The following is a 27,578-nucleotide window of genomic DNA, read 5'->3' as shown; positions in this document are numbered from 1 at the left end:
CACTGACAAATGGCATAACTAAGACCTAAAACTGTATCTTTTGACTCAAAGTCTATGATTTCCAAGTTTTATGATAAAGCCACCAGTCACTCGCTACTTCATTTCTAAAATGGCTGATATGCATTTTTCTAAGATTATTCCATGAATGTTCCTAAGAATACATCTTTTTCATAACCTGAAAAATCAAGGTATATGCAGTTAAGTAACTGTCTCAAGTAACGAAGGGGGAAGAAAGCAGAATTCAGGTTTCCTTATTTTCATTTCTCTACTCTAGCCTTGTGCCATGCTGAATGGTAGTACAGGTAGTGTCCCTCATCTGTGGGAAATATCTTCCAAGACCCTCAAGTAGATGCCTGAAACTTTGGGTAGTACTGAATTCTATATATACTCTGATAAAGTTTAATTTGTACATTAGGCACAGTAAGAGATTAATGATAACTAATAACAAAATTGAATAATTACACTATAATAAAAGTTACATGAATGTGGTTTCTTTATCTCTCTCAATACTTTTGGAAAGTGATTGACCTTGGGTAACTAGAGCTACAGAAAGTGAAGCCATGAATAACGGGGACTACTATACTGATAAACTGGACACCACTGAACAAATACAAAACGAGGTTAATTGTGGTATAGCAAGTTTTAGGGATGGACAAACCACAGTTCAAATTCTAACTGTGACAACTGCAAACTGTATAACTTTGCAAGTTAACTGAAATATCTGCTTTCTCATCTGAAAAATGAAGATAATAGCTAACACCCAGGTGCACTGAGGACTAAATGTTATCATTCAATAGACAGTTTAAAATAAAATAAAATAAAACAAAAAAAATCAGGTTCTCCCAAAAGAAGCTAGTGTAAAATGAAATAAGAGCCATAGTTTTTAAAAGATGAGATTGAGTTTCCAGGTCTGCCATTTACTGCTTGTCATATACTCTCTCATAGTTGCTTTCCTCACCTGTACAATAGAGATAATGATACTTAGTCCTTAGCAATGTTGTGAGAATGAAATAGCACATAAAAGAACTTCACTTATATGTGTTAATTGAATAGCATACAAAAATCATTATTATCTATGTACACAGATTTGAATAGCATACAAAAATCATTATTATCTGTGTACACTGATTCTCTGCCATGGTGTTATAAATTTGTTAAGGGCACACTATGTCTTCGCTCTATTGCCCAGGCTGGAAAGCAGAGGCACAATCTCAGCTCACTGCAACCTCCGCCTCCTGGGTTCAAGGGATTCTCCTGCCTCAGCCTCCTGAGTAGCTGGGATTACAGTTGCGTGCCACCACGCCCAGCTAATTTTTTGTATTTTTAGTAGAGATGGGGTTTCAGCATGTTTGTCAGGATGGTCTCGATCTCCTGACCTCATGATCTGCCCACCCTGGCCTTCCAAAGTGCTGGGATGACAGGTGTGAGCCACTAAGGCCGGCCAGGGCGCACTATGTCTTTAATCATCTTTGTATTTGCAACAGCTGGTTCTACCCATTATGGGCATTCATTAAATGTTGGCTGAACTGATTTATTAAGAAGACAGAATTGATCTATGATAAAACAACAGTTCAAAATAAAATCCAGAAGTTCATCCACATAGAGCATGAATAAGAGAGTGCCTGATGCCTGTCCAGCTAAGACTGCTCAGACAGGGAGAACATATCCTGTTTTCTGGTAATTTAAGTAAGTGGTCTATAATTATGTTTATTGGATATAAATTATACAATCATCAAACAAGTAAGTTCCCTCAGTACAGGAATCATATCTGTCTGTCTCTTCCTCTCCCTGTTTTTGATGATGGTGATGACAGAGGGAGAATAAATGACACAATGAATGCTTAATAGTACTGTATACCTCAAAAAAAAAAAAAAGTTTACAACAAACAGTGGGGATTTTCTCCATCAGGAGGCAACCTTAACAAGGGCTCCCAAGCCATGAGTACTTAACATACAAATTAAGCAGGAAAATATTTCACAAAAAACTAGTTTGTGTTTATCAAAGTTCTCCCTATACGAATTCAAAGATACCCTCAACATGACAGAGAAAACACTTGGGGTGGTGAGTAGTCTGTCTATGCAAATGTTCAAAGCAAAAAGTTGGCTTGTACTAGTTATTTACCGAGCATCTATTGTGGGCCATTCACCATGTTAAGTATGTTTCACAGATTATCTCAAACCTTCACAACAATTCTGAGTGCTACTATTTTCCCTATATGACAAATGAAACTGAGGCTCAGAGAGGTTAAGTAACTTGTTAACAGTCAAACACTTGGAAATGGCAGAGGTGGGATTTAGACCTAGTGAAGTTTCTGAAACCCATATTCTTTTCACCACCTCAGGCTGCCAACTGACGCTACCAAATTCACTAAAAAAGAGGATGACTCAACAGGAAAGCGGGGAGAAAATCTGGCAAAGAAGTATAGAGACAGCACAAGATAGCATTCTATCTCAGAGTTCTAGACACACGGGAGCAAATTAATGAGCTGCATCTAACTACACAAATGAAAATGCCTGGATAAGCTATAACTTTTACTCTTCAATTCTACAGGTTCTAAAAATGTCTATCTGCACCAATTCAGAGGTACTGACAACTAAACACAGTCCAGTAATTTTTCTAGAATACTCAGAAAGGGTGCCTTTGACCCATTACTGACACCAAACCAAGCAAGCAATGGAGGTGATACATGTATGTTTGACAGTTTTCTCTGTTCACCTGGACCTAAACATCCTTGTGGAACTGGGCATTTTTCAGGCATATCTACTGCTACATAAAATTCACTTCACAGAATTTCAGAATAAGAAGAGGTTCAGTTCAATCATCTTATGGATGTGGAAACTGAGTCTCAAAATAGTCAAATGACTGCCGAAAGTCACATGGCTTGGTACTGGCTAAACCTCCACTAAAACGCTCATCTCCTATTCCTAGTCCACAGCAGCTCCTCTGTGCCTCCCACTGAATGCGTGACCAGCCAGGTTTCCTTCTACGTATCTGGGCATTATTCGCTATGGCTCCTTCTGCACGTCCTCAATGAAGTAAACAAAGGCACTGGGCTAGATAACACAAACAATAAAAGAGATAGAGCTGACCTGCTTTTTGCCCTCTAGGCAGTGCTACCCAAGCCTTCAGGAGTCATGGCACACATAGGAAATATTTTTTATAGCACAAAGTGGTAAACAAATTAGGGAGAACATGATCAAAGTGACCAGGGGATTCCCAAGCACCAGCTGGCTGCTCCAAGGGTTGTGGGGTATAGTAATCTTGGCATATTTTTATCTCAATCTGGCATGAGGCACTGGTAGGGAAGCTCTATTCCGGGGTTAATAAGTAAAAAATCAATTGAGATAAATATACAAATAACTGTAATGTAAACACAAAGGAAATAACTAAGGAGACTGTCACTGTCTGCTTTCATCAAACATAAGTGAGTGAAAATGAGATTAATTCAACTTGCTTCCTTTCATAACTCCTCTTCCAAACAAATCAAAAGACAGAACAGCCCATCCTTCAGGTCAACAGGGCTGATCAATCCCACCCACAAGGCTGCAAAGAGCCTGCACAGATGACTAGTTTACAGGGAGGCGAAAACTACTCAATGCACATTAGTGTGTCAGAAAAGTTCCGAGCTCTTACAAAGATTACACAAAAAAATCAATAGAGAAGAGAAAATAATATTTCAAGGTCATATTCAAACATGAAGGGAGAAGCACGAAAAGCAGCCCCTCCCAACACACACATATATACATATACGTCTTCTGTGAACAAGCTCCATCTCTCCAAACGCAGTTAAAATTTGCTTTCTGATAATTTATAAATTTAGCCTGCGTTAGCCAAGTAGGTTCCTGCAATTCCAGACATCTGGGCTGAAGGGCAAAGGGCAAAGGGAAACTTTCAAAAAGCTGGCTAGTAGCCAAGGGCATCACATCTAGTAGGCTCCCTTAGCAACACACAACAGCTGTTTGCTCGACAGACATACTGCCATCTTTGCAACGGACTATAAGATGTTCTTGTCTTAACAACTAAAAATTGCAGGCGGGTGCGGGGAGCAGTTTCTGTATTATTTCCTCTGACATTCCTCTAAAAGTTATCACATATCATAATTTACAAACTTCTCCAGTTCTAGAAAGTTTTCCTCCATCCCAAACTACAATGCTACAATTAATGGTAAATTACAATAATAGAAGGTACTACATTCCTGGCAAACATAAAATGCTTTATAATGTCTGATTATTAATTACTATTCTAACTGCTATAGACTTGATTTCTAACTATGGGCAAGTCACTCTTTGTGACTTAATTACTTTCCTCATACAATTTTAATAACAGTAGTGAGTGACCTACTTCACAAGACTACTGTGAAGGATAGTAATAATTAATAGATAAAAGCTTAAGAAAGCTTATTCCTAATTAATAATCATGCCACCTATTGGCTCTCAATATCTAAAGACATGGCTTATGAAGGTCAGTACCCCCAAAACAAAACACAAGTCGATCCTGAGCCACCAGGAAGACTGCAGTTCCTGAAGCAACCAGCTCACTTCACCTGCCCCACTTGCCTTCTCCAAACCTACCAAGCCCAGGGGATGGTACTGCGCAGGGAGTTCAGCCCTTGCACCTAAGTCTGACAAGATAAATAACATAGGGGGAGGAAACAAACAATGTCACAATCACTGCTAGGTTTTAAAAACCTAACACCTTGGAACAGAAGGGGATGTGGCAGTCTGTGCTCTATGGGGAGGCCATTTGTGCAACAGCAGAACCTCGCAGCTTTCCACTCCTTATATGTGCAAGTGCAAACCCTCACCCACAGCACTCTGTACTCACCCAGAGGTACATCATGTCAGATCGGGCTGCTCAAACTCAGCGGTCAGTGGATCCTGGACTGTAAAAAGGCACTTCAGCGAACCGTAGGAAAGAAGATGCCAGAACTGGGGGGCAAGGGTTTGAGGTGGGGAGAAACCCCCCAAAATCACTTGAGTTAAAAAATCCTAAAAAAAAAAAAAAAGACTGGTCTCCTCCCCCCTCCTCTCCAGCTGACTGTTCTGTTGTTCTCTCTCCTCCCTCTCACCCTCCCTCCGTCCCTCCGTCCCTCCCTCTCTCTCTCCCTCTCTCTCTGTTTCTCCCTCTCTCTCTCTCTCTCTCTGGGAGTTCCCAGCCCTGAGTATCTGAACTAGAGTGTACAGCACACTCGCTCTGTATTTGCCTTCAGGGAATCTCTCTCTGTAATTCTACTTCTAGAAACACAATCACCACTCACAAAGATTATTGCAAAAGACAGGGATGGGTGGGGTCAGTTATAAACCACCAGCACCAGTTTCTAGTGCTAGATATACATTAGTTTAAGATGAGTTCTTTAAACATGAATGAAGCAATCAAAAATCTCTGCCCTCTAAGATCCAGGTGAGTGAGCCAAGCTTTCCCTCTGCCCCAACTGTGGAGCCCCTTGCAGAAGCCAAGCACACACACAGAACCTGCTCAGCGCCCACATTCCTTTCTCACAATGTCTGCTGGACACCACTATTCTTTATGTCATTTCACCACTAATAATTCTTAATCTTACAAGATTTTAAAACACAAGAAAACTTAAGATATAAAACTGAATAGGCTTTTCATCTTTTTTATTACTACTGCCCTAGTTCAGATCAACATAGCCTGGCTTCTGAAAGAGTCAAGTGGATCATGAGCTCCTAGCATGGTACAGACACTTTACTCACCACGTAGGCAGGCTAAGGTGCACAGCCTGGGTTTCAATTCTAGATCTACAAGTAATATCATTATGGCCTGGGGAAAGTTTCCAGCCTGTCCAGGCTTCTGTTTCCTCAACCAAAAAATAGGTATAATACTCCTTTCAGAGGTGTTGGAATGATATAACTACGTAAACGGTCTGCCATGTTCCTGGTGACCATGTTTTCTAATTTCAGTTCAGTTCAAACATTTATTAAGTGCCTCCTATTGCCAGGCAAGTTTTTATTCATTATGCCCAGTGGTGAACAAGTATTATCAAATCACCTGTCCTAATGGTTTTTATTCAGAAAATCACGTAATTATCCCCCATATTCTAATGCCAATGTCAAGGCCCATGTTCCTTGCTTCCCTGAGCCATTGCTCCATGTTCAAATCCAAAAGCACACCCCAGCTGCGAGTGAGCTCTCCTTTCTCTGTGGGGCCTGGTGTTTGTAACATAGCACTGACCACCTCTGCGGGCTACTTCTCCAAGTATTCCTATAGCAAACCACTTCTCCTTTGCACATCTTCCTTGGTGGAGACCTAACATCTCGTCTTGACTCATCTATTTTTGGCCATGGAGTCTTTTGCATAGTACCTAGCACATAGTAGGTGCAAAAAACATTCTCAAAGGGTAATAGGTTTTGAGGAATATTCCACTCCTTCCCACTTATTAAAGAAAAAACAAAAAATAAAAAATAAATAAAATAAATAAAAAGCAAATAAAAACCACCTTTCAGCTGCCTCAGGGTTTTGGCTCCCCCTCAGACATGTTGAAACAGCTCCTTCCTGCTTATAAAATCTCCAAGTAAGGTCTACAAGTCTCACACTCAAGGTAGGCCCCATGCAGGTACTTTCACTCTCCCTACCTAATATTCCCACTGTGCGTGCTCTGGGCTTAGTTACCTGCCGTAGTGGGGTTTCTTCCTCTTAGGGTAGAAATAGAATCACTTTTCCTTTTCTTCCACACTGAACGCATGCTTTCCGCAGAAGAACCTTTTCTCTCCTCCGACCTTAAACTCCCAGCTCACTTAAACTTGGAGAGGTGGGGCAGGTATTCTTCTTGGCCCCACCCAAACCTTTTCTTTTTCTCTACAGAGAACCTCTCTGCTTCTTCTGAAGGCAAGATTACCACATTTCTAGTACAAAAGAGGAGAAAGAACTTCCAAGACTGAAACTGAGACAGCCTGTTTTCTAAATAAAAAAGAAAAATAAATCTTGACTTTCCATAAAATGTTAGACTCTTTTACACGTCCATAATCAGTTTTTAAACACAACTTCCCTCTCTAGTTTCATAGCTCATGCCCTAAATCTTAAGTCACCAACACTCCCTATACTATACTCTAAATAACTATATTAAAATTACACTGACAAGAGATTCATTTTTTCGAACTCTTTGAAGAGTCTGTTATTACTCGACATTCTTTTTTTTTTTAAACCTCAATGGTGGAATCCTATTCACTGTGTACAGGATTCTCTAAAGAGACCACCTGGCTAGGTGCTCAAACCACATGGGCTGACCCAAAAGACGCCAAAACCAGGAGTTACTCAGGAGGCACTAAATGGTGACAGTCTTGGCCAGTTTCACATCCTCAATTTCAGCAGCCAGCCAGCAGTAAGTGCGCTGACGCCGCAGCACCTCGATGGCCTTGAGTTCCAGTGGTGGTGCCTGAATACCAAGGTCTTCTAAGCTGGGCAGGTGAGACAATGTCACATCTGTGATGTGAATCCGCTCCACTTTATCCCTTGTTGTCCAGGGCTCAAATGGGCTTATTTCAAAGTCTCTTGCTACCCACTGATAGGCAAAACGTGGCAAGGGGTACGGGAGGAAGAGTCTGTGAGCTACAGCAAAGATGTACTTCACCAGGTCAAAGAGGAGGTACCCATTTGGCCCAATGAAAGCAAAGGTTTTCCCACGGGCATCAGGATCCTTAACTGCATTAACAATTCCTTTGGATACATCTACGACATAGCGGTTGTTTAACTGCCTTCCAGCCCAAGGAAACAAGGGGTATAGCACCAAACCAACACATATTTGCAAAATAATTAAGGAATCTATCCTCTCTTCCAAAGATGTCCAACAGCTTTATGATAATGGCTTCTGGAAATGCATCTCTCACTGCTTTCTCTCCAACAGCCTTATTTCTCAAATACCTAGAAGAGCTTTTAATATTCGCATTCAGATGCGAAACATGAATGAATTTTCCAACTTCGACTTCCTTGGACACCTGAGCAATTGCTTGGGGGATCTTCACAAAAACATCCTCAAAATCAAAGTTTTTAATTTCCCAGTCTCATCCAACAAGATTGATGACCACATTGCTGTGTTCCACTACTCGTCGGACAGAATCTTTATCTCTCGCGTCCCATTCCAGAAACAGAAGCTAGCCCAGGTCACCCATGGGACGAAGGTGCATGATGTCATATGTATCACACCGATAGGGAATGATCACCTGTGACCCCATGCGTCCAAGGTGGTTGACAACACATTGGCCCAGGAATCCTGTTGCTCCAAACACAGTGGCCACGATCCCACTGACTGAGGAACGTCCACCTCATGAGGTATGAGGGCATGATGAAGCTGGCAATGGAGTGGGCCGTGACACACAGATGTGGCTATTGCAGTAATGGCAGAACATGACATTGGCAGGGCCCGGGAACCCAGGATTGTGCAGCAGCCACCATCTTCTCCCACAATCCTTTTTTTGTTTTCTTTTTTGTTTTTTTGTTTTTTGTTTTTTGAGACAGGTCTCATTCTGTAGCCCAGAGGCTGCAGTGCAGCGGCGTGATCACGGCTCATCGCAACCTCTGCCTCCCAGGCTCAAGTGATCCTCCCACCTCAGACTCCAGAGTAGCTGGGACCACAGGCGCACGCCACCATGCCTGGCTAATTTTGTTGTATTTTTGGTAGAGACGGGGTTTCACTATGTTGCCCAGGTTGGTCTCAAACTCCTGACCTCAAGTGATCCACCTGCCTGGGCCTCCCAAAGTGTGGGATTACAGTCATGAGCCACCATGACCACTGGCAGTCATTCATTCTCAACCAAGTATCAATAAAATAAATATAATGAAATTCTGGATCTTCATACTGTAACTTTATAGTGTTATCTTTAATCAAGTTTGGGATAGGATAAAGATAAAAGGTTGGGCACGGTGGCTCACGTCTGTAATCCCAACACCTTGGGAGGTCGAGGCGGGCAGATTACCTGAGGTCGAGACCAGCCTAACCAACATAAGAAACCCTGTCTCTACTAAAAATACGAAAATTAGCTGAGCATGGTGGCGCATGCCTGTAATCCCAGCTACTCAGGAGCCTGAGGCAGGAGAATTGCTTGAACCCGGGAAGCAGAGGTTGCGGTGAGCCGAGATCCAGCCATCGCACTCCAGCCTGAGCAATGAGAGCGAAACTCTGTCTCTAAAATAAAATAAAATAAAGATAAAACACATACCCTGCAGCAAAGCAGGAGAAAAATACCAAGAAAAGAAACCCTCAAAATAAAGAAAAGTTTAAATATGTCACAAAAACTCTGAAAACTACCTCTAAAACTCCCATGGGTGGAACCATCATAAACTTTTTTGGAACCACAGGAAGGGCTTGTAAATTCCTATTGTAAATGCATCCATTCCTTTTCTGATTATAATCTTTAAAATTAGGTTGTCAGTCTGGTTAGAAATAAAACTCTTCTGTACGTTTCCTTTATGAATACATACAAAAACCAAAAACCCACAGGGAAGCTATCTTTTTTATTCATGCTCCTGCATGTTCACATTTTTCTACCTTTAAAAAAAAGGGAAAAAAAAAAAAAAAACCAAGAAAGAAAAAAAGGGGAACAAAGTGGCAGGAGAAGAAAAAAATTTCTTTCCAATTATCAAAGTCAAATAAGGAAAGCTATGCTTTGTAACTATGTACAATTCACATTAAGAGACAAAAAGGTGTAAAAACTCTACACTATAAAGAGACTCTAAAAAGAATCATCCAGAGATTAAGATGCCTACACACTTCATTCTATCAGGAGAGCATGTTATCAGACTTTGTGACTGATAGCTTATCACCCTGTCTGTGAGTTCAGAGGAGAGAATGTGTCCATTTGAGCACTGAAGAAAGTCTTCTGAGGGCCCACGAGGAAGGGCCTATTTCTGACATGCTTGCTTCTGAGAAAGAAAAATCAGATAATCTGGGACAGCAATATGAGTACTGCCAATAATTCCAACCTTGCATCCTGAATTCCTACATCTCAAAAATGCTGGATTTTATAATGTGAGTCTTGTGGGCAGAAAGGGTTTGGAGCCACATTTTAGATTCTCTGCCTCTGACTCCAACAATTCAAGAGGCTACTTGTTTTGTTTGTTTTTGAGATGGAGTCTCACTCTGTGACCCAGGTTGGAGTACAGTGGCATGATCTCAGCTCACTGCAACCTCGGCCTCCCGGGTTCAAGTGATTCTCCTGTCTCAGTCTCCCAAGTAGCTGGGATTACAGGCGCCCGTCACCACACCCAGCTATTTTTGCATTTTTAGTAGAGACCGGGTTTCACCATGTTGGCCAGGCTGGGAGGCTACTTGTTTTACACGAGTTTCTCTGTGGTTATAAGAGGATAGTGGGGGGAAGTAGGTATACTGGGGGAGCTAGCACAATTTCTCAAAAATGTACCTGAAAAATCAAGCACTAAAAATTTTTCATAAGAAATCTGAGGCAACCCTCTATACATAGTTTATATTCCTATCACTTCCTGGACTGGCAGAGACAATACAGACTCACCAAAACAACACCGAGCTAGAGAAATGAGATGTATGAGTATTGTCTATGAATCTGACTAAAAAAAAAAAAAAAAAAAAAAAGAGGCTCTTTTTCCCTCACTTCCTCTCAGCTTAAAATAGCAGGGATTCCCACAGGGCAATCTCTAATAGAATTCTGCTACTCAAATGTGACACATGGACCAGCATCAGCAGAATGAGCATCAACTGGAAACTCCTTAGATTTGAAGAATCTCAGGCCCCACCCTAGACTTACAAAATCAAAATCAAATGATAACAAAAGCCCCAGGTAATTCTCAGGCACACTGAAATCTGAGAAGCTGGTCTAGACAGAGGCACTGGCCACATGCAGCAGTAGAGACTCATGGGAGAAGGGGTAGATATGGCTGCCACTTTCCAGTTAGAGGATGTAAACCACCGTGGAAGACAAAACAGTGAACATTCCTACTTGCTGATTTCAATATAACACCACCAGCAGCTACTATTTACTCAGAGCATATTATGTGCCACAACTTTGCATGCATTATCTCATTGCATCTTCACAATACCTCTGTAAGATAGGCCCTATTATCTTTTTCACAGATCAAAGGAAATTGAGGCTCAAAGTGGTAACATAATACACTCATGGTCTCACAGCTAGTGAATAAAGAGCCAAAAGTTCAACGTTGGTTTTTAAGACTCCAAGATCGTTTCCACTAAACCATACCTATTCACCGACAAAACTGAATCAAGACTGGAAGAAATCACTGAAAAACTTACCTTGGATATAACTCTGCACTCTACCTCTGCCCATTACCAAGACTTTAAATAACAAATGAAGCCAGGTGTGGTGGTGTTAGCCTGTAATCCTAGCTTCTCAGGAGGCTGAGGTGGGAGGTTTGATTGAGCCCAGGAGTTTGAGACCAGCCTGGGCAACATAGTAAAACTCTCATCTCAAGAAAAAAGTAAAAAACAACAACAAATGACAGAGATAGGGTTTGGGAGTTGGTGTACACATACTGTACATGTGCACTGGCCAAAACACTGCTACTACTGACGTCATTAAGAGAATAGACCCAGAAACTTCTGTGAATAGTGGTTACCTTCTATAATGTCTAAACTAAGCTCTAGATGTATACATGGAGAAAGGGGTCCATCTCAAAATTAGCCTCTTGGGAAAGGCAAATAACTCCCAGTTATTAGGAAACCCAGAGCTACTATCCCTAAAACAGAAAACTGCATTATCTTGACTGGGCGCGGTGGCTCACACCCATAATCCCAGCAATTTGGGAGGCTGAGGCAGGTGGATCACTTGAAGTCTGGAGTTCAAGACCAGCTTGACCAACATGGTGAAACCCTGTCTCTGCTGAAAATACAAACATTAGCCAGGTGTGGTGGTAAATCTGTAGTCTCAGCTACTCAGGAGGCTGAGGCAGGAGAATCGCTTGAACCCGGGAGGCAGAGCTTGCAGTGAGCCAAGATTGCACCACTGCACTCCAGCCTAGGTGACAGAGCGAGACTCCATCTCAAAAAAAAAAAAAAAAAAAAAAAAAAGAAAATAAAAGAAAGCTTCATTATCTTAAAAGACTCATCTTTCTTTATTATGTTTCAATTATACTCTCAAAGAACTTCCCTTACTTCTAACTAACTTTCTCTGGTATCCCCTCCCTACAATTTTTGACCTCATGAAGTCCTACCATCCCAACCACTTTTTCATTACCTACCCACTCCGGTTCTGCACCCACTTTGTCCAATTTTGATGCTGTGTTCCATAATTACAATCTCTCCCTTGCAAATACCCTCAATCATTTGTCCTCTCCATCACTGCCATCTGACAAAACTCCAATCCCGGTTAAATCTAATTGTCTGCCTTTTCTAGTGCCTGTGCCCAATCAGCTGAATGTTGCTGAAGAAAAATCACATAACCAAGCTGACTGACTTCACTATACATTCATGATCACAAACCTCAAATGGACACTCAACGATGCCAAGCAATCCACCAAAGCTGCCCTTGAAAGCTTTCCTGCTCCCCAAAATGACTATTTCTTGCTTCTCCTCAAACCTCTCTCATTTGCTCTTCACCACCTACTCTCAGCTAATTTTCTTATTGTATTTTTTGTCTGTTTGTTTTGAGACAGGATCTCACTCTGTTGCCCAGGCTGGAGTGCAGTGGCGGCATCGTGGCTCACTGTAGCCTTGACCTCCTGGGCTCAAACTATTTCAAACTATTCTCCCACGTCAGCCTCCCAAGTGGCTGGGATACAAGCACAAAAAAAAAAAAAAAAAAATTAGAGAAGGGGCGGGTCTCACTATGTTGCCCAGACTAGTCTTGAACTTCTGGGTTCAAGCAATCCTCCTGCCCCAACCTCCCAAAATGCTGGGATTACAGCCGTGAGCCACTATACACAACCTCTTAGCTAATTTTCTGCCACTACACACAACCTCTTAGCTAATTTTCTATCTAAGTATGTAATTTTAAATGAGAAGCATTCAGACAGTATCTTCTTACCACTAAATCTAATGTCCTATAATAAGTAAATGATTAAATGAACCCTAACTTTTTAAAGTTCTCCTTTGACCCCTCATCTCCCTCCAGCTACCTGCTATTTCCCTGCTCACCACTTCAGGGTAAATTGTCTGGAAAAAGTTGTTGGCTGTACCTGTCTCAATTTTTTCACCTCTCATATTCTTCAGTCTACTCAAAACAAAGTTTCCAAGCCCTCCACTCCATTAAATCGATTTATCAAGGTCTACTACTTCCCCATTTATCTGACCTCTTAGCAGGATTCAACAAAGCTGACAACCTTCTTTTTTTTTTTTTTTGAGACGGAATCTGGCTCTGTCACCCAGGCTGGAGTGCTGTGGCCAGATCTCAGCTCACTGCAAGCTCCGCCTCCCAGGTTCACGCCATTCTCCTGCCTCAGCCTCCCGAGTAGCTGGGACTACAGGCGCCCGCCACCTCGCCCGGCTAGTTTTTTGTATTTTTTAGTAGAGACGGGGTTTCACCGTGTTAGCCAGGATGGTCCCAATCTCCTGACCTCGTGATCCGCCCGTCTCGGCCTCCCAAAGTGCTGGGATTACAGGCTTGAGCCACCGCGCCCGGCCAGCTGACAACCTTCTTAAAACATTCTCTTCTTCTAGCTTCTGAGATACTACAATGTCGTCTTTTTGTTTTTTTTCATGCATCACTGGCTACTGTTTCAGTATCTTTTTATGGCTTCTCCCTCGACAGACCTCTAAAAGGTAAGTGTTCCTAGGGGTTCAATCCTGAGTCATCTTCTCTCTAGAAGTTGTCTCATCCATTCCCATTACTTCAAATACCATCAACTTGTCAGTAACTACCAAGTTACACCCCCAGCAGAGACCTCTTCCCACGCTCCAATATGACTACTTAGCTGTCACACAAGGATGTCAAACTCAACATGCCCAAAACTGGTCCTTAATTCTCCACCATCACCACCCTTGAAGTCCCCTGGTACTACCTGACAATTATGAAAGCCAGAAACCCTTCCCTTACCCTCATCCTTCACATCCAACCTATATAGCAAGTTCTGTGTGTGTGTGACTTCACTTGATCTCCACTGCCACCACCTTAACCCAAGCCACCATCATCTCTTTCCTGAATATCACACTAGTTCCCCCATTTCCATTGTTGCTCCCTTCCAAAACACTCATCACACAGCAGCCAGAGAAACTTTGTAAAAAAAACACCAGATCATATCACTCTCCTGCTTCTCCGGCAGGCATCACATTACATTTTTTTTCTTTCCAAACTCCTTATGATGGTCTTTAAGGTCCTACACGATCTGCTAGGTGCCCACTTCTCCAATCTCACTTCATACCGTATCTCCTCTCAATCAGTTCTAAAGACACTGATCTTGTGTCAATTCCTCTCCCCCACACCCTTTCATTCCCTCTTTCTGAAATCCCTCCTCATTCCAGCTTCATTATTTGCAAGACAGGCTCCTTCTTCTCTCTTAGATCTCAGCTTAAATATCACTTCCTCAAATAAAACTCTCCAGACTACTCTATCTAGTTGGAGGTCTTTCCCCACAAGCCTATACTCTCTTCCACTGTGCCCTGTTTATTTTCTTCCTAGCAGTTACCAAATCTTTAATTATTTATGCATTTTTTTGTTACAGGTTTCTTCATTAGAAAGTAATGTTTTGTGTATGACAGATACAACTGAGATCTTCTACTATGAAACGTTTTATCCTTTGACTTTTTGTTAGGGAAGGTCAAAGTTATTTGTAGGAGTTTCTGGCACTCAGGCAACTGTCTAACCAAGTCCTATAAATAAAGTTAGAGTGCTACTAATTTCACCCTAGTTACCAAAAGGACTCACAGCTTTGCCACAGATACAAACCACAAATAAATGCTGGTATCAATGGCTTTAGAATGCTACGCTTTGAAATAATCATAATGTCAATATGAAAAAGGAGTTCCAATTTAATCATTTACTTTAAGCTAATCTGATAATCCTGATAATCTACATTCCAAACTGTCTCCCTTCCAAAACTATAAATTTATTCTTCTCAGCACAACAAAATAATAGTATCCCAGTTCAAGCTCTCCTCTAATCAAACTTGCTGTATATAAGTTAGTTAACTACAGTCTAAAACTATGTCGTCTAACACGCAGCCAGTTGTCATATGTGGTTATGTGAATTTAACTTAATTAAAATTAAAATTTCAGTTAGTTAATACTAGCCACATGTCAAGTGCTCAAGAGTCACGTGAGGACAGTGGCTATCATAACGGATAGGGCAGACATAAAACATTTCTATCATCACAGAAAGTTCCATTAGACAGAGCTGTCCTAGAATACCATAATAACCAGGAAGCAAAAAGGCCCTCTAAGTATCCAGAATTCCAAAACATTCATTCCAAAGTTTTCATCAGCAGGAAACTCCATCAGACCTTCTCTCTGAATCTATTTATTTTTATTTTAGAAATATTTCTGTCCTGCTTATCTGGCTAATTTTCCACCAAAAATTTACAAAGCAAATTAAGAAACGGGACTGGGAAGCAGTGGGGAATAAGTAGCAGAGGATAAAGGAATACTATGTTAGAGGCAGCCAACATAGGAAACAAGAAAGATGAAGAGAAAAAAAATCTAAAAAGCAGGTAAAATAGATAGATGATATATGTCAAAATGGTGTCACTTAGTAAGGCAAAACCAGCAAAACCTCCTGAAATATTACTCTTTTATATTCCTAAATAATACTGATGCTGATAACTGTGCTAAAACCATTTAAAAATGCCCACTATGTTACTGTTAAGAAGAAATAAATTTTATAGTTATACAACACAATTTAGAAGGATTTATTTCTGAAATGACTGAATCTTAAATATCTTGGTCCTCAAAGAAGGGAAAATCCTCTCAGCTAGTCAGGATACTCAGTCATCAAGAAGAGAAATATTCTGTACAGATTCAAGAGTTCAGTTCCTTGAATATGAATGAATGCTGTTTACAGAGCAGGTACAGATATGGAAGTAAGACAAGACTCTTCTGTTTAATGAATTATGGCTTACCCATACAGTGAAACACTGAACAGTATAGCCTTGGGGGAGGGGGATGAGGAAGCTGTTAAAATACCATTATGAAATACTCTAATAGAGTCATGCACTGCCTAACAATGTTTCAGTCAATGATGGAACACATATGCCATGGTGGTCCCATAAGATTATATCATATTTTTACTGTGCCTTTTCCATGCTTAGATATGTTTAAATATACAAATATTTGCCATTGTGTTACAATTGCCTACAGTATTCAGTAGAGTAACATGCTGTACTGGTTTGCAGCCTAAAGGCATTAGGCTGTATCATATATGATACATAGTCAGGTATACATCTAGGTTTGTGTAAGTTTTCACATTCTATTACGTTTTTCACAATGAAGTCACCTAACGACACATTTCTCAAAATGTATCCTTATCATTAAGCCATGCATACTGCATATGCCATTAAGTGAAAAAAGAAAGGTTTAGCAATGGTTTTAAAACCAGTGGTTTTTTAAATGGGAGGAAAAGAGAAAGGGAGGAATTATACACAAGAAGAAAAAACACCCAATGCCTGTAGGGGAAAGACACTGGGGACTCAAGACAGGAATGGGAGAACAACTTTTCACAACATGACCATTTTGTACTTTTAAAATATTAACTTATGTAAATGTTATTTATTCAAAAAACAATAATCATACATTTTAGAAAAGCTAGTTCTCTATCCCCAAAAAATGTATAATCTAATGACTTACCCAGGCTTCAAAAAACTAAAGAAAAAAAAAAATCACACTTTTTCCTTTACCAATGGTCAGATATTTAAATATTTCACACAGACTTTATTCTTACTTAAAACCTCATTCTATGGCCTGGCATAGTGGCTCATGTCTGTAATCCCAGTGCTTTGTGGGGCCGAGGCGGGCAGATCTCTTCAGGTCAGGAGGTAAGCCTGGCCAACAGAGTGAAACCCCATCTCTACCCAAAATACAAAAATTAGCCAGGCATGGTGGCGCACACCTGTTAGCCCAGCTACTCAGGTGGTTGAGTCACAAGAATTGCTTGAACCCAGGAGGTGGAGGCTGCAGTGAGCCAAGATCACGCCACTGCATCCCAGCCTGGCCGACAGAGCAAGACTCTGTCCCCCCCATCAAAAAAACAAACAAAAACAAAAAACTCATTCTATACCATTTGAATCTCCATTTCCAACAAACTAATCAATTTTGGAAAAAAACTCAAAGTTGATCTTAAAATGGGAACTGCAGTGATCCTTATCATAATCTTGTATTATTCAGTTTTTAAAAAATATTTGCACAGGCCGGGCGCAGTGGCTCACGCCTGTAATTCCAGCAGTTTGGGAGGCCGAGGCAGGCGGATCACGAGGTCAGGAGATCGAGATCATCCTGGCTAACACGGTGAAACCCCGTCTCTACTAAAAAAAAATACAAAAAACTAGCCAGGCAAGGTGGCGGGCGCCTGTAGTCCCAGCTACTCAGGAGTCTGAGGCAGGAGAATGGCGAGAACCCGGGAGGCGGAGCTTGCAGTAAGCCGAGATGGCGCCACTGCACTCCAGCCTGGGCGACAGGGTGAGACTCCATCTCAAAAATAAAAAATAAAAATAAAAATAAATAATAATTTTTTAAAACTTTGCATAAAGGTATAAAGGTATATACATTTCAAGAAAAAAATCACCTTGTTGGAAAACATGGCAAAGACTCATTGAAAATCTCCCAGGGAAGCCACAGAATAGTCTTCTACATCATGTGGGAGATAAGGTTGGGTCACTCTGATAGGCCCTGGAGCTGAGAATGCTAGTGGTTTCCCAATATCCTCTCTTCCCTTCTTCCTTAGTAACAAAACCCCAGTTTTCATTTTAGCATATTACTATACACGCTTCACCAGAAAAGGACTACATCTTCCATCCTCCACTACAGCTACGTATGGCCCTAAGACTAATTCCGACCAATGAGATATAAGCAGAAATGTCATGTGGAACTTCCTGGAAGTTTTCTTAGGTAGGGGAAGGGACACCCCTCTTTTCTTCCTCTCAAACTGCTTTGTGGAAAGGGGGAAATGATGGCTGAAGGTTAGCAATCATCTACGCCCATCCTACAGTCAGAGAAGCAAACAGCAGTAAGGATCTTAGATCCTTGGTAACCAGAGAGCACCATATCATCCTGGACTGCCTAATTCCAGACTTCTTTTTCATGAAAGACAAATGAATCTCTCTCTTGTTTAAGACTCTGTATGGGGAAGAGGAGACTGTTATATGCAGATGAACTTAATCCTAAATGTTTTCAACAATAAATTATTTTACTTTAACTTACAATTTTTTTTCTTTTTTTTGAGACGGAGTCTCTCGCTCTGTTACCCAGGCTGGAATGCAGTGGCATGATTCTGGCTCACTGCAAGCTTCACCTCCCGGATTCAAGTGACTCTTGTGCTCAGTCTCCCAAGTAGCTGGGATTACAGGCGCCCACCACCATACCCAGCTAATTTTTGTTTTGTTTTGTTTTGTTTTGTTTTTTGAGACGGAGTCTCGCTTTGTCACCCAGGCTGGAGTGCAGTGGCCGGATCTCAGCTCACTGCAAACTCCGCCTCCCGGGTTTATGCCATTCTCGTGCCTCAGCCTCCCAAGTAGCTGGGACTACAGGCGCCCGCCACCTCGCCCAGCTAGTTTTTTGTATTTTTTTTAGTAGAGACGGGGTTTCACCGTGTTAGCCAGGATGGTCTCGATCTCCTGACCTCGTGATCCGCCCGTCTCGACCTCCCAAACTGCTGGGATTACAGGCTTGAGCCACCGCGCCTGGCCTAATTTTTGTATTTTTAGTGGAGACGGGTATTTGTCACGTTGGCCAGACTGATCTTGAACTTCTGACCTTAAGGGATCTGTCTGCCTTGACCTCCCAAAGTGCTGGAATTACAGGTGTGAGCCACCATGCCCTGCCCAAAACTAAATTTCACTTGAAACAGAAAGCTTTATGCACATCAACAGTGTGCAAACTTGATGACCACGACAGAGACTGTCAAAGAATCTTGAAATGTCTAGGCAGGAAGTTTAGGCCAAAAAGTCAACTGGTGAATCACTCTGATCCACTCTGATCTACTATCCATAACTATTCCATATCCATAACTATTCCACACCAAAATGATAGAAATAAAATTTTAACTTAACCATTCTTGAATTCATATAATGAGAAAAAGTCAAATATGGACACTCTCAGTTTCTTCATCTGCAAAATGGAGTTAATAATGCCTACATCACAGGGACATTGTCAAACCCAAATAGAGAACAAATGTTCTTCAACTTACAATGGGAGTTTGTCCCTATAAACTCATCGTACGTTGAAAATACAGTAAGTCAAAAATGCATTAACACACCTAACCTACCAAACATCATAGCTTAGCCTAGCCTACCTTAAACATGCTCAGAACACTTACATTAGGTTACAGTTGGGTAAAATCATTTAACACAATGCCTATTTTATAATAAAGAGTTGAATATCTCATGTAATTTACTGAATATTGTAATAAAAGTGAAAAAATGGGTACTCGGATGGTTTCTACTGAATGAACATTGGTTTCTATTGAATGTGTACTGCTTTTGTGCCATTGTAAAGTCAGAAAACTGTTAAGTCGAACCATTCTAAGTTGTGGATAGTTCAACATCTGTATGTTAAACTATGACGTAAACAGAGCATTATATACTATCGTTATCATTACAATTACCACCACAGTAGCCAACTGGTAAATATGAATCACAAAACAAAAAATACTAGATGAAAGCTATTAAATAGGCAGAAACTTGGGTTTGGGGCTCAAGGAATTCAGTGAACTTGCCAAGTCTCTTTCACCCAATTTCTCATCTCATTATCTTTCAGAAAATCATTGCATCAGGTTTGGTGCAGTGGTGGCTCATGCTTCTAGTTGAAGCTGCTCAAGAGGCCAAGGTGAGAGGATCGCTTGGGGCCAAGAATCTGAGACTAGGCTAAGCCACATAGCAAAACCCAGTCTCTTAAACATATATATGAAAAAATAAACATTACATCAGGAATTTCAGTTTCCTTCTTTAAAGTATGGGGGGAAGAAGGGAATTGACAGGTTGTAAGGGGAGAAAAAGAAAAACAGCAGTAAAAGGTTTAAAGTAATTAGGAAGTCAGATACACTTGAAATATATAACCCTGTTTTGGCATTTTACAAGGTTTCAAAAGGTAGTACAACAATTTTAAAAGTAATGCTGGCAATATTTTTCTTCATTCAAAAGAAAAATACTAAATACAAATATAGTTTCTACTTAGTATGCAACAATCTATCATGAAAAGTGCAATGTCTCTGAGCAATGTCTTCTAGAAATAAGGATAACATGGGAGTTCCCCTGTTGGACTGCAGTGGCACAATCTCGGCTCACCGCAACCTCTGCCTCCCAGATTCAAGCAATTCTCCTGCTTCAGCCTCCTGGGTAGCTGGGATTACAGGCACAAGCCAACATACCTGGCTAATTTTTTTGTATTTTTAATAGAGACGGGTTTTGCCATGTTGGCCAGGCTAGTCTCGAACTCCTGACTTTAGGTGATCCACCCACCTCGGCCTCCCAAAGTGCTGGGATTATGGGCGTTAGCCACTGTGCCAGGCCTTACTTTCTTTTTAAGCAGAAAAAGAAGATGATTTTTAACCTGTATCCAAAGGCACAGACAATACAAATGTAATCTATTTTGATGACTGATAATCATAATTTCAACAAAGTCATGATTTTTTGCTCGTTAAACAAACTATAACTGAATCTCTTTAACTTTTGTACTTAAAATGATTTAACTTCTCCAAATGTGTTTAAAGTTTGAAAAAAAGCCAATGAAGTCACTTCTTGAAGCCATTAATTCATCTTTTTACACTACTTCTGGTGACTTTAATCCACACACACATTGTACATGAGTCATACTGGTGCCGTGTGGTTCAATTCATTATATTTTGAAAAGTACTCTATGGTCAAATTAACTTTGAGAAACACGCTTCAAGCAATTTTACTGTTTGCCCAATTTGAATTTTCGTAAACTGCAAACAGGATACGTAAATTAATAGATGCTTTTTTACAAATTTCACATATACTCATAGGAACAAAACAAGCTATCCAGGGGTGTCAGAGATTAGCTAGCTGACAGGCAGACAGATGCCAAGAATTTGCTCCACAATTTAAAGGGCTACAATCAGGATAACAGAAGTGTGAGAAACAGACTCAGACAGCTTAAGGGTTTTTGTTTCCCAGAAGGAATACCAGTGGAAGGGATACCACTGCCCATTTCTATATCTTTCTGTTCTGAATAGCCATATCCAAGCAGCTTTACTGTGTGAGATTCCTGGAGAATTAGAACTACTGCCACTTCCCTCGATGATTCACTTGTAATGCCAACTTATGAGTCTGAATGCACGCAAAGGAGGCTGAGGGACTTCTGAACTAGCAGGAAAAAAGTTGAAATAACATTATTTTCTGAGAAGGTAATCTATTTTAATCCAAACAAATCCACTGGGCTAGACCATTCTATCCCACATCTAAGCAATGGCTGCAATATCAAAATGTTCCTAAAAATTAGTACATGCCAAACTCTATAAACTTATTTTCAGGCTATGACTTTACTTTTAATAACATAAATGAGTTCAGTGGGACTTATTTTAATTCTTTTTGAAACGGTTTATTTTTAGTAAATATAATAGTCCCCCACATGGAAAGCTACAACCATGCCAAAAATTTTCTAGGAGGAGATAAAACCCTATTTATAGACCTATCAGTTGCTCCTTGCTTAGGTTGTAACATAGTTTCCACTTTAAGCCTGATATGACCTCCCTGGACTTCTCTGGTCTCTAATAATGTTCCTTTCATCCTGAAGTTTCCCACATTTATCTTTATCTCCACCCGGTACTTAAGTTAAGCTACTATGGGTTGGGGGAAGGGAGAAGGAAAGAATCTCCTTTGTAAAAGCCATCTTCTACAGAAGAGTTTTAGGTAATTTTCAGGAACTTAAAAAATGAAAGATAGGAGTTCTTCACTTGGTGGGCTTTTTTGGGAGAGAACCTCATAAATATTCAACAATCATCAGGAATACTGCTACACAGTAATCAATGCATATGGGAAATGGAAATGGCAATAAGGCCTACTGGTGTCTTAATCGGTGTCTGATTTTGCATCTTTTAAAAATCCAACAAGAGTAAAGTTATTTTAATACAGAGGATACTACATTCTCTAATCAAAGGAAAGCTAATCAAGGGAGCCAAACTATAAATAAATATAAGAAATTTTTCCTAAAAATTGTGATCTCAGGGATTAAGTTGTTCTTATTGGTGTTGTTTACATTAGCTACTGGTATCTTTACACTCCTCACTTAAAATGCTAATTGGTGGAATCTCCCCCTCCCAATCTCTGCCTATGACTCCATCAACAATTTTAGAAGGTATAAGTGTCTTATTCTAATCCAATGAGCCATTTTCAATTTCCTTTCATTAGCAGTGGCAAGACCCATATCTCATCTCACCCCAGCCCTTCCCCACTCCATACTCTGGATAAAACTGTTAATGAATCCTGTTTTTACTGCTCCGGCAAATTCTAACCCCTTTCATCTCTGAACCCCAATAACATTTGCTGGTCTTGGTTCACTCATTTTTTTGTTTAAATCTTATATACTTATTTTTTGCTAATTCCATGTTTGCAGGTCTTGTATCCTGAATGAGACTGCAAATTCTATTCAAATGTAAAGGCCTAGTGGGCAATGACACATCTTACTCATCTCAGCATCACCAGTTGGTCATGCCAACTGACTAGCACATAACAGGCACATAATAAACATTATGGAAATATTTGTTGAGGTGATCTGGATGGCAGAAACAGTGTACTATGTATACTTCTTTTTTTTTTTTTTTTTTTGAGACGGAGTCTTGCTCTGTCGCCCAGGCTGGAGTGCCGTGGCCGGATCTCAGCTCACTGCAAGCTCCGCCTCCCAGGTTCACGCCATTCTCCCGCCTCAGCCTCCCGAGTAGCTGGGACTACAGGCGCCCGCCACTTCGCCCGGCTAGTTTTTTGTATTTTTTAGTGGAGACAGGGTTTCACCATGTTAGCCAGGATGGTCTCGATCTCCTGACCTCGTGATCCACCCGTCTCGGCCTCCCAAAGTGCTGGGATTACAGGCTTGAGCCACCGCGCCCGGCCTGTATACTTCTCTTATATGAATCTCTCAGAGCACACCACTGGGAAAGCCCAACACAACGTGCGGCAGAGCTAAATCACAAGCAACTCCTGAAGGAGGAAGGGAGAAGAACATGAGCATTAATTAATACCAACCCATCTTTCATTAGATTCCCATCAACATTCTCAGGAGCTAAAAGACATGGTGTGAACACAGGATGTACCAAGTGATAAGAGCAAGCAATACATTTCCTCACCCCAAGAAAAGTCTTCCACTTTTTCCATCTACCTATATCTTATTAACCTTTAAGGCCTACCTCTTCCTGTCCACCCCAATTCACAGTGAAATACCCTAAGCTCTCCAGTACCTGAGGATGAGTAGCTACTTAGCATTTTCACTTAAAACAAGGGATGGATCTAAACTTTAACAAAAATAATTCAAAATAAACACCAGTAAAAGTTACTGATTGTAAAAGTTGGCAAACACCAGGAAATACTTCTCTTAATTTTTTCTCAGTTGTTAAATTTATCACATAAGATGTATTTCCCTTTTTAAAAGAAGACATATGGGTTTTCTGGGGTGATCTGAGCTGAGGCATGATCATGGATGATCAAATAAAACTCTCAAGATCATATCCCAGAGGCAGCATGGCACTGAAGAAAGAAGTGAGGTTTGAAAGTGAAACAGACCTACAATCAAATTGCCAAATCACCATTCATTAGCAGTGACCTTGAGCAAGTACTTTAACCCCTCTTAACCTGTTATGTAATCAACAAATGCAGAATTAAGATGAAAATTAGAAATAATGTACATAAAACACCTAGGCCAGTGCCTCTCTTAATAAATTTCAATTGTTAATGGTTTTGTCTATTGTCATTTTTCTTAGCCCACAACAAATGACAGAAAATGATTTATTGGTAAATCTGACATTTTAGGGTTTCTACTGTAATTTTTTTTAAATTGGAAGCAACAAAATATCAATAAGAACTCACCTTTAAAAAGCTATTTTGTCTGTGAATTTAAAAGTAAACCCTGGTCAGTTGCAGTGGCTAACGCCTATAATCCCAGCACTCTGGGAGGCGGAGGCGGAAAGGAAGATTGCTCAAGCCCACAAGTTCAAGATCAGCCTGAGCAACATAGTGAGACTCTGTCTCTATTTTTAAAAAGTAAAAAAAGTAAGATCTGCAGGAAGAGAAACACAAAGTGTTCTCTTGGGTAAGGTGTATCTATTAAATCAGATGGCTAGGATAATTTACAAGCAAAAAAAGCTCTTTAAGGGAGCACCTAACAGGATATATATATCCTGTTATTTCTTTTATATATATATAAAATTATATCACTATATGTGTGTATATGTATGTGTGTATATATATAGAGATATACATATATATATATGCTTTACTCCTACCTAGAGTTTCTACATAAATCTGTATGTAGAAATCTACATAGATTTATAGATACAGATTCTAATCTACAGATATAGATTTATAGATATAGATATCATAGAAATTCCACATAGGGATAAACCCAATATTGTAGTATCTATGTCATAGAAAGGCTATGGGTAAAGATAATTTTTTAACCTAATCAAAATTCTGCTCCTCCCTCAAACCAGGGATATTTACCTGACAATCACAAGCCAAAGGGAAAGAGAAAAGGCAGTATCTGCCTGTCTGAGAAAATGGGCATGAGGAAGGGGTGGGCAGAGCTGGCTATAAACGATGGGAATTTCTTTATGGAGGAAGGAGACAACTGACTGCGGCACCACCTTCTTTTGTTGCTTTCAGGTAATGGAGGAATCCCTAAGTCATTTACTTGCTCTAGTAGCAGGGCTGTGAAAAAGGAGAGAGTAATGTTTGGTCCTCCTACAGGGCAGGACTAAAAGCTGTGAAGGAGTTAAAGCTTTCAGAATATTAGAGTGAAAATGCTGGCAGGACTTCTAGGGCTTTTTTAGCCAGCCTAGTGGAATGGAAGAGTCTGGGCATTAGAGCCAGATGGGCCTTCCTAGCTAAGTGACCTTGGGCAAGTTGGACAGCCTCTCTAGCCTACACTTTTCTCATCTATACAATTGGGTTAACAGCATTTGCCCTGCAGAGTCATAAGAATTTAATAAGGTCACAAATAAACAAACTGCTTCAGAATAGGCACTCAATACAGGTTAAATGCTTTTCCCCTAAACCTCAGGCTAGCGATAAAACGCCCCTGGAATATATAGTGATATACCATACATGCTTATTTTCTCCTTTTCCTCCACTTGCATAAAGAGAAGCAAGTCCAAAAAGAGAAAACAACTTTTCCGAGGTTGCAATACTAGTTACTGGCAGAACTGGGGCTAAAAGCCAGTTCCTTCAAGTTCAGTGCAATGTACCTTGCCTCATTAGGAACAATCCCTTAGGGATGGGCTCTGAGAGTAGATGCAAACAAGAAAACAAGCTAACCGCAATGTCCGCCATTCCCTGTGATTCAGATATCTAAGAGTTAAACGTTCAGTCTCAGCTAGGGCTCCGGAGTTGGCTGACTCCTTAGGCACTGAAATCCATTCCTCTATGTGATTGGTTGGTTCCCAAAGGGGTGGGGAAGAGGAAAAGGGAGAAGAATGTCACCCGATCCCCAGGGGTAAACAACAGCAAAAACATCTGCTCAGGTTTTCAACTAAATCTGTGAAATATTTCTGAACACTTGACCACCAAACTTGAAAAACTGTTAACTTCTGACCTTAATCAAAAAGGTTGTTCTGTAATGACCAGATCCTTAGTAATGCAATCTGGACAAACAAATGCAAAAGGACAGTTTAATATTTCTCTAGCACAAAATTAGTATCCAATGCTCGTGTGCTCTAGGTGCTTGAAATCGGCACTGCCACCAACCCTCCTCCCCCTTTGCCATTACAGAGAGAAACCAGCCTGCCTGCTTCCACCCTACCATTTTACTCGAACTCTGCCATTTCGGAAACATGACAGGACTACACAATCACATTCTCTCCTCTGAGCCACCTCCTTTAAGAGGAGCCCCATCCCCTTGTAACTCTCTGTAATTATGTTAGCACACATGTGCAGGGCAGAGAGAAGGGAAGGTTTGGGGAGGAAGAAACCCAATACCCTGCCAAATCCATTGGGAAGTCTGCCCAAGTTATTAATCCAGGATGGGGCCACTTAACTAAATTAGTTGAGGCAATGCCCTTCAATCCTAGCTAGATTCTTTCCCCAGGGGATAATGCAGGAAGGGTCTGCCTCCTCAAAATCTTATTACCCCAAACAACTCTTTTTTCCTTCAGAAGTTTCTCCCATTTCAAAGCTATAAACAAAATACTTTGGTTTTATGCAGAGAATCAGAGAGGCAGCTGCTCTCCCTGAGTACACTACAGGGACTCCACATGACTGGTCAGTAAGGAGCTGCTGAAAAGTGCATTCCCTTTGTTCTTACAGCCACAATGAAATTTTAAAGTCCCAATTATGTAAACCAGGGTGAGGGATGAAGAACTACAGTTAAACCAAAGAGAAAGCCTCCTGCGGAATGACTAAAACTTGAAGTCCTTTTACAACCTCAGCCAGTACAGGAATCAGCTCTAGTTCACCTTAATATGGCCCAGAAAGCAGGAGTAAGCCACACCTTCTCCCAGGCCCATCCTAAATAATCTGGAATTGCCAGACAGATCATCTCTCAGAAACTGTGTAGACTACAAATGACCCAAAACCACTCTACACTCACTCAAAGAGGAAAGATTCCTCAATACTGAACACAAGCAAATCAGCCCAGGAAGTTAAGTGGCAGAGGCTCCTTATGTCTCCTCTTTGTCTCTATTCTTTAATCCCAAAGCCAAATTTAATCTAAATCATGTTACTAATGCCCTGTGCTAACACAGATGTCTCATTTATAAATCCTAGAGAACATAAGTGACTTAGCTCTCTTTCACAGTAATGCTCAGCAAATTAACTACTCAATGAGGTTCAGTATGATTATTAAAAACAGAGGCTTCAGTATCAAGCCAACCTTGATTTAAATGCCTGTTCTACCACTTTCCAGCTCTATGACTTGCACTTCTCTAAAGCCCAGTTTCTTCATTGGTAAAATATGGCTTCTACTTTACACCTTACAGAGAGAACGGGTGTTTGTTTGTGACAGGGTCTCACTCTGTTGCTCAGGCTGGAGTGTAGAGGCGTGATCTCGGCTCACTACAACCTCTGCCTCCTGGATTCAAGCAACTGTCGTGCCTCAGCCTCCCAAGTAGTTGGGATTGCAGGCATGGGCCACCACACCCAGCACATTTTTTTATTTTTTAGTAGAGATGGGGTTTCGCCATGTTAGCCAGGCTGGTCTTGAATGCCTAGCCTCATGTGATCTGCCTGCCTCAGCCTCCCAAAGTGCTGGAGTTACAGGCGCGAGCCACCGCACCCAGCCAGGAGAGTGGTTGTTAATAGTAATGAGGAGTGGGCTGGCCATGGTGGCTCATGCT

General features: G+C 40.9%; 1 protein-coding gene and 1 pseudogene across 2 annotated transcripts in view; both read right to left on the bottom strand.

Moving 5' to 3' along the window:
• RBFOX2 (RNA binding protein, fox-1 homolog (C. elegans) 2) overlaps nt 1-27,578 on the bottom strand; it is a 262,414-nt gene that overhangs the window by 179,006 nt on the left and 55,830 nt on the right. The gene's annotated exons all lie outside the window — the stretch shown is intronic.
• On the bottom strand, nt 7,173-8,415 carry LOC105538925 (annotated as a pseudogene). Its single transcript, XR_001005982.1, has one exon. The product of XR_001005982.1 is annotated as an NADH dehydrogenase [ubiquinone] 1 alpha subcomplex subunit 9, mitochondrial pseudogene (transcript).

Source organism: Mandrillus leucophaeus, unplaced genomic scaffold (genome assembly GCF_000951045.1).
Source record: "Mandrillus leucophaeus isolate KB7577 unplaced genomic scaffold, Mleu.le_1.0 Scaffold2, whole genome shotgun sequence".
NCBI lineage: Eukaryota > Metazoa > Chordata > Mammalia > Primates > Cercopithecidae > Mandrillus > Mandrillus leucophaeus.
This window is presented reverse-complemented; position numbering and strand designations above follow the sequence as displayed.